Source organism: Penaeus vannamei, chromosome 16 (assembly GCF_042767895.1).
Source record: "Penaeus vannamei isolate JL-2024 chromosome 16, ASM4276789v1, whole genome shotgun sequence".
Lineage (NCBI taxonomy): Eukaryota > Metazoa > Arthropoda > Malacostraca > Decapoda > Penaeidae > Penaeus > Penaeus vannamei.
The window spans coordinates 5,811,551-5,819,050 of NC_091564.1; the positions used below are offsets into that span (position 1 = coordinate 5,811,551).

At 36.0% G+C, this 7,500-nt stretch overlaps 1 protein-coding gene across 2 annotated transcripts in view; it reads right to left on the reverse strand.

Annotated features, from left to right (window-relative positions):
- Positions 1-4,416: 4,416 nt before the first annotated feature.
- The window catches only part of LOC113830360 (max dimerization protein 1), a 199,483-nt gene continuing 196,399 nt past the window's right edge, over positions 4,417-7,500 (reverse strand). For both annotated transcript variants that reach the window (XM_070131124.1, XM_070131123.1), the window contains exon 8: positions 4,417-7,500. This exon is cut by the window's right edge and continues 618 nt beyond it. The gene's annotated coding sequence lies outside the window, so the exon portion shown is untranslated.

A 7,500-nucleotide genomic window follows, 5' to 3' on the forward strand; every position in this document is an offset into this window, starting at 1 on the left:
TTAAGATTATTTTCGTTCAACAGTCTAATTTACTGCCACATTTCTAACCTTATCACTAATTTGTTTTGGCTGATGAATATATGTATTTTCCTACTACCTGTTCATCCATTATTTACCTTTCCTGTTCATTAATTATTCTGAACAAATAAATCTTACACAACAGAAAAGGACACTAGATGAAGTAAAAAAAAATCAAAATGAAACACTTTGTACACAAATTATTTTTATTTAGATTCAAGAAAATCATGTAGAACAGAAACAACAGTTACCAGAAATATGTACATTTATGGTATTTGCGACACATAGCGGGTTTGACTTTAGGAGGGGCTGATCTAATGGCAGAAGAGAGAAGGGGGCCAGTGGCTGTTTCAGATTCCACCTTTATGTCTAAGAACCCATGACTGTCAAGTTTTGATTGATTAAAAATTAATGAGAACAAGATTCTCACACCAGTATTGTAATAGATAGCAAAGAGGGATCACCATAACTTTTGCTGAAAGGCTATCCAGTCAACTTCTACTGAACCAATAAGCTACCTTTTGTCTGTGGATATCCTGTTGTAGAATAAAGATTTTCAAATGATAATAATTTCAGAAACAGCTTTGATCTCAATAAGAATTTCTGGTGTTCGATGGCATTCAGGTGCCAAGGACGGCTTTTATTTCTTTCCATTGTATCTTGGACAACAAACAGGCTACATGGCAGCCTGAGGCCACAAGTAGGCCTTACAACCTTGCCTGATGCACTAATTTATTTATGATGATGGCATCCTTATAATTTGATAGAAAAACATACTGATTACAACCAATAATAAACCATATTAAAAGCAATCTCCATATTTCAAAGCCATTTTTCTTTACGCTTTTATTTAATGATCTCTTTGCCCTTCAGCTGATCCCTCACAGGCAATCTCCATGTATTTCACAGTGATCATCATCAAGCTCTCTTAACTTAACTCAACACTTAAATTTATTTGCAAAGTAATTACTAAACAGCTTACTATTAATCTTCATGGCATGCTTTACACTATAGCCATTCCACACAAAACATTGCCATGTTACCATATAATAAATTTCTTTTTTTGTTGTTAATAAATAATAATAAAAATAATTCTAGATATAACATATAAATACATTAGACAAATAAAAATAAACATAATCTATAAGAAGGAATCAGAAATGAATGAAAAATCCTCAGTCAGCTACGGGTCCCTGTACAGGTGGATATGGCAGGTTAAGGACATCCAGCTTGGCACACCCTACTGAGATGCACAGTATTGAATTGTGGACCCACACCAGCCTCCATCTTGCAGTTTTAAGTAGTGAAAGTCACAAGCACAAAAGGGATTAGTTGTTAACGGATTGTTTTTTGCGGCATTTTTTGAGTTTGATGTAAAGGTCCTAGACAAATCTGAGACAAAAGGATGAATGAAAATGTTAAGACACAGATGAGTTTTTGCAGAAGGTGTTTTCACGGATGACTGAAAGAACTTCCAGACGTTCCAACACTTAAGAAAAAATCAATACAGTTAAAGGAACTAGGACTGGGCACTTCTACCTACAGCCATGTTAGGAAATGGGGTGAGGCAGTGGGGTTCAAGCGTCCTCCACTAAGGTATATACCAATCCTGAGCCTTTTCTTAAAACTCGCTTGGGTGACACTCTGTAAATTTTCTCCCCATCTCCTACATGGCTTGTGAAGAATTAAAGGGAAAGGGCAAGACACATTGACACAATATGAACAAATTTTTTTCTTTTTGTACATTTTTTTTTTGTGAGCACCCACCCCATATCTTCTCTTGAGGATGAAGGTGTACACACATCACCACCCACCTACCTCCGCCACCATCATCCTTGTGTTTACATGTTTAAGTTGCCCAAACTGGGAGAGATGTGGATAAAATAATTAAATAAAAGCTCCTAGCTTTCTGAGCACATCAAACATTGCTTGTGCTGTTTATAAACTCAGAGTTGACACTGAAAGTTGACACAAACACAATATTGTGGGCAATATTAAGGAGTGGTGATGACAGGTGGTGGGCCTCTTGGGCACTTTGGCCACGGCTGCACTTGTCAGTGTGCTCGGGTGGGCACCAGCAACACAATGCACACCACAGCTACCCCAATACATATGAATCTTTGCTGGCTTGAGTCTGGGTTTGCACTGCTGTGAATGTGTCTCCTGTTACCCCAGTGAGCACATCACATACAAGTGCACGCTGTTTAGGTGTACATTTTGTGCAGGCATCTCACGAGATCAAACTATATTAACAGAGGGAAGAACCTCAATGTCGCAGAGAACTCTGCTGCCCCACCCCACTCATATCCTACACATTATCGATTTGTTTAGCCTCATGCCAGGTCCACACATCATCTGACAAACTCATTTCTAGCAAGTTTAGATTTCCTTTGAAAATGCAATACTCAACTTAATAGTACTATAATACATTTCACAAAATGTTTCACATGAAAATAAACATTTATACTCAAAACACATTTACACAATTACCCCACTTGTATCTAGTCATGCATTAAAAGAGAGTGGCCCTTAGCTTCAGTTGTCTTACATAAAAGAGTAGAATTATTAAAACATCTGTAAACAGGAATGTGTCAAGATGGGTGAGGTGCTAAGCTGCTTTGCTGCAACTTTCCTGGGCAGCAGAGTACCTATATAAGTGATGCCAGGTTTTATACATTAGTCAGACCCACATTCAGTTTGACCTACAAGTTACAAAAGTTGAGTAAACTTTTAAATTTAAATCTAAAAAACTCCAATATCCACACCAGTTTTAAGAGAAATGTTTTGTCACAGGTAGACTGGCAACACTAGATTTTAAGTTTGGTTGGTAGTGACTGACTACAATAACATTCAAGGCTATGTGGGTAACAGGGTTGTGATGATGACTTATACTAACAGTTTACCCACATATAACATGATATATTCATCACTATGGAAATATTTTCTTGATTTAAAACCAGATCATGGCTATGCATGATAAGGAGAAGTTTTGTCATTATTATTTACTTTATAGAAGCCTCACTTTGTAAAAATGAAAACAACAACAATGCATAATGAGAAATAAAGTTCTCTTCCCGATACCAAACCTGTGAGGTTCGAGATTAGGTCATACAAAGCTATATGCAATATAGCATGGTAATTTCTAAGCACAATTGAACTGCACAATATATCCTTAGCTATATTTAACATAGTTGCATAACATTAAAGCTACAATATCTACAGCTCAGAAATACTCAAGCTACAAAATATACAGCATGGTAATACTTGAACTGTTTTAAACACAGCTAAGCATTACCTAGGCTATTATAAATAAAGCTAGGTATTAATCATGCCATATAATAAATACAGCTTATTGATACCAATGCTGTATTACACACAATGAAGCCTCATATTTAAAAATATTTGGGATGATCCTGACTTAGTTATGTGATTCGCCAACCAATGTTATTTCTGAATAATTTGTGCACCATTTTAGAGCCACCTAATTCTTCAAAAATGCTCATATTAAAAAATGTTGGTTTGTTTCCAACAAAAATTTTGGTACAAATAGTTTTTCTGATTCCTGTCGCGGTATACGTAAAGACTTATATTTACTATCATCTATCATTATCATTATTATCATTTTTTTATATATATCTTATCAATATGACCACATAAGCTGTGCCAACAATATTAGTATCTAATATAAACCAAGGGACTTGTATCCTTTTCATGTACTTCTCAATATCCGATATCAATAATCCTCTCTAGGTTTCAATAACTGAGGAAGGCACGATGGATAAGAATAAGTGTGACGTAGGTAAAAAAATATGACCAAAAATATAAAATGCATGTTATGAGATCACACTAAATTTTTGCTAAGAGGACAGAAATAATATAAATTTACTCTTACCATCACCACAGAACCAACAACTACTATGGCTTCCAGGACTTTGGCACTTTGGCAATGAGACAACCAAACTAGCATTTACAGCAAGAAAGAGTCTGAAATATTAACTATAATCTATCCTTAATTTTGCAGTGCATTACAGTGAGATTTTAGGACTCTTCCTTGTTCATATACATCTTGGATGTTCATCAGTTTTTTGTCAAAAGGCTATAGACCTAAAACCCATGGCAATCAACAGACTTGTGGAACTAGGGAGTTCATCAAATATCAATTTCTCATGTCCTCTCAATTAATAGTTCTTTCTGTTTCTTATCGTTGGATTGCTATGTTATCCACCATATTCTCCCCAACTACTGGAAGCAAGGTTATTGTTAATGGATGCCATACTACACTATAAGTCATAAATCTTGTATATGAAGTAAGCTACCTGTAGTTACCAATACTGTCAGTTTTGCTCAGTTCTTGATACTGGCAAGATATATTTTTTCTTTTTTATTCCTTTTTTTCAGATTTTCGAACATATACAGTTAATCAACAGTTTTAAAATTATCTAACACTATTGATGTCCTACAGTTCAAATCAACAATAAAAAAAATTATTGAGATTCAAATTAGCAGGGCTTCAGTGTACTTTAACCATACAGCTTAGTATACCTTTGTCTAAACAGCTTAACGGTCATATTGTAATTTACCAGAGAAGAACTCTAGATGTTCCTCTTTTCCTTTACAAAACCTCAAGAGCAGTCCACATTGCTTATAATTACCTGAGCCAGAGATCATGTAGCTTGTTCATACCTATACAACGACTCTCACAGGAAAGTGATATCAAAACTATAGTTCTCACAGCATAGTGATTCCAAAGCTATGATTATCACGACATTGTGATCCCAAAACCACAGTTCTCGCTACCAAGTATTGATCAAATCATACATTGTGGTACCAAAGCATGGTTTACACAAGTTAGTAATACCCAGACACATGGTTCTTGCAGCATGTCAACATCCTCAGTACAGTTCCCAAAGAACAGTGATATCCAAGGTTCAGTTTTCACAACGTGGTGATACCCAAAGTATGGTTCTTTTATAATAAAGTTACCCAAGCTATACTTCACAGATAAAGTTTCTAGAAATGTGGCGCAGATTGCAATCCATTGAAGAAAATTCCTGAGAGTGCACAGGATACTGTTGCTTTGCCAGTGGTACTCCATTGCAAGTTTGTTGAACAATGTTCAGCTTATCAATAACAGTTATTGCACATCTAAGCTTATCATGGGATGTTCTGTGGAAAGACAAGCCAGAACGCTTTATTGTTGGTTGTTATGGGTGGTGCAAAAATATTCATGGAAAATTTTGCAATGTTCACTTTCACTGTACTTTTCCTTCAGTTCAAACAAAAAAATACAGAAGCCCAATAGGAACATTACAAAGCTTATGCATTTACCTTAACACATTAGGAACAGCTGTTGATGGCTAGTTAAAACACTTGCAGAGCATACCACCAATAAAAATTACTAGATATTGTTAAAAAATGGGCTTAAAATCAGTGCAGACTCTACCCTGAACGAAAACAGTGAAGTATAGAACGTAAGAACACACAGATCATCATATGAGGGCCACCTTCAGAGATTTGATATCGGCACCACCCAACACTCCTTGGGACGGCTTGCAGCCACAACATTTACAAGCAGCACCTCATGTACACACTGATTTATGAACACATGCTGTATTATCAGACATGCACATAATGGCTCGTGGAAATGGACGAGTGCACTGAGGTGTGTGCATGTGTCGGCAATTGGGATGAAAGTCTGTAAGAACAAGGTCTCACTGTTTCCACATTGAGTTGGTGCTTAAACAAAGACAAGGAGAGTCAACTACATTAATGCTATAGCTAAAAAATTACTAAAAGCTAAAATATTGCAATTAATTTCATTTTAGTGGACAGTTGGAAGAGAACTAATTTTTCTATTATATGGAATCAAGTGGAGCATTTCTTGCCAATCCCACTGCTGTTATAATATTCAAAATAAATAAATCTGCAAGAGACAGTGAAGGAAAAACTCCTATGGAATCAGCAGAAATTAAAGCTACCAGGAGTCCAGTGGAAAAGGCTGGTACCCTGTGTCCAGACTCTACACGTTGTACTAGTCAGTATTTACACTGTACAGAGGAGACATAGCCCAGGTGACCATCATGAGGAACCTCTCTGGTACCACAGCCAATACACTTTATTGGAAGTGTCTTAGAAATATGTTATGGTCTTCTTGTTCAGTCCAGAATCAAGAGCAGATTTTAAAAAGTAAAGCAATGAAAAAATATAAAATAAGTTATAACTGGATATCAAAAAGAGTGAACAAAGAGGTGAAGCTCCTCTTTTGCTTCCATAAATGTGTCTTTTTTTCCATTATGTTCGGAAGCATTTAAAAACTGGCAGTAATTATTGCATTGATCTTCATTTCAGTATGAAAGAGGATGATGTCCACTTATTTTTCTCTTAAGGGTCTATCACAGTCTTGCATTTTCTAAATAACAAGTACTCACTCTCACTTTCCACAGATTTCACTTTCTAATCTCTCATAAAAAACATGATGTTCTGGCAGTACAACAAATCCACATTCTGATAAGAAAAAAAAGTCTATACCATAGCACCAATTCTCCTTTCAACTTCTTTAGATAAAAAGTGACAGGTTCCAATGCTACAATGGCAGACACAATACGGTTTATAGTTTATCACAAGCGAACAGCCTGCTCAGACCTGGCTGGCTTTCGAACCATGTAGTGGCTGGTCCAGTATCTTATGCTTAGGTGAGAGGCCACAGAAGAGACCAGGGAAGATCAAGAAGATCCTTAACAATCAATAAACTACTTGACTCAGAAACGGAATCAGTCGTGACAGTACAAATCAATTAAAAAGTCAATCAAAAGTAGACAAGAGTGTGTGGGATCAGGACTCCTGGGCATAGTCTTTGTTTGTTTTTCAGTTATTTTTTAGGTGGAGATCCGTTGACACATTCCACTGTGGATTTGGGTAACTAATATAGCTCAGTGACTCACCATCCTTAAACAGTTGTGGAGCATTTTTTAAAGTTTGTTTTAGTTGCTGGAGAATTGGTTGTTTGGCACTGCAGAGAGGTAAAGACACTTAAAAAGTACAGAAGAACCAACATGCTATTACACTGTCTTGGGATGAAATTTGTGTCTATGGCAAAATTTGTCAGGCTCACACTTAGCAAAAGGATGGATTGCCATCTGGCTGTGGAGGGCAGGTACTGCCATTATGTTATTTTTTATTTTTTTTTGTTTTTGTTTTTTATCTTCACTTTCAACAGTTTTGTTATTACATGTCAATGGCTTTGTTTCAACTACCAACCTTGATATTATTTTATTTACTCGCCTTATCAAAAAATATAAACTATATTACTCTTGCTGTTTGTTCCATAGTTGGATAGAAGCAACTAAAAAGAATAACTCTATTCATCAAGCATTAAAATTTCCATCTGTGATAATGCAGCAATATCCATCTTGGGGAATCTTTTGTGTGACTAGAACGGATTGTTTCCATTATGATGCTCTAATACAAAAGATTTACCTCTTG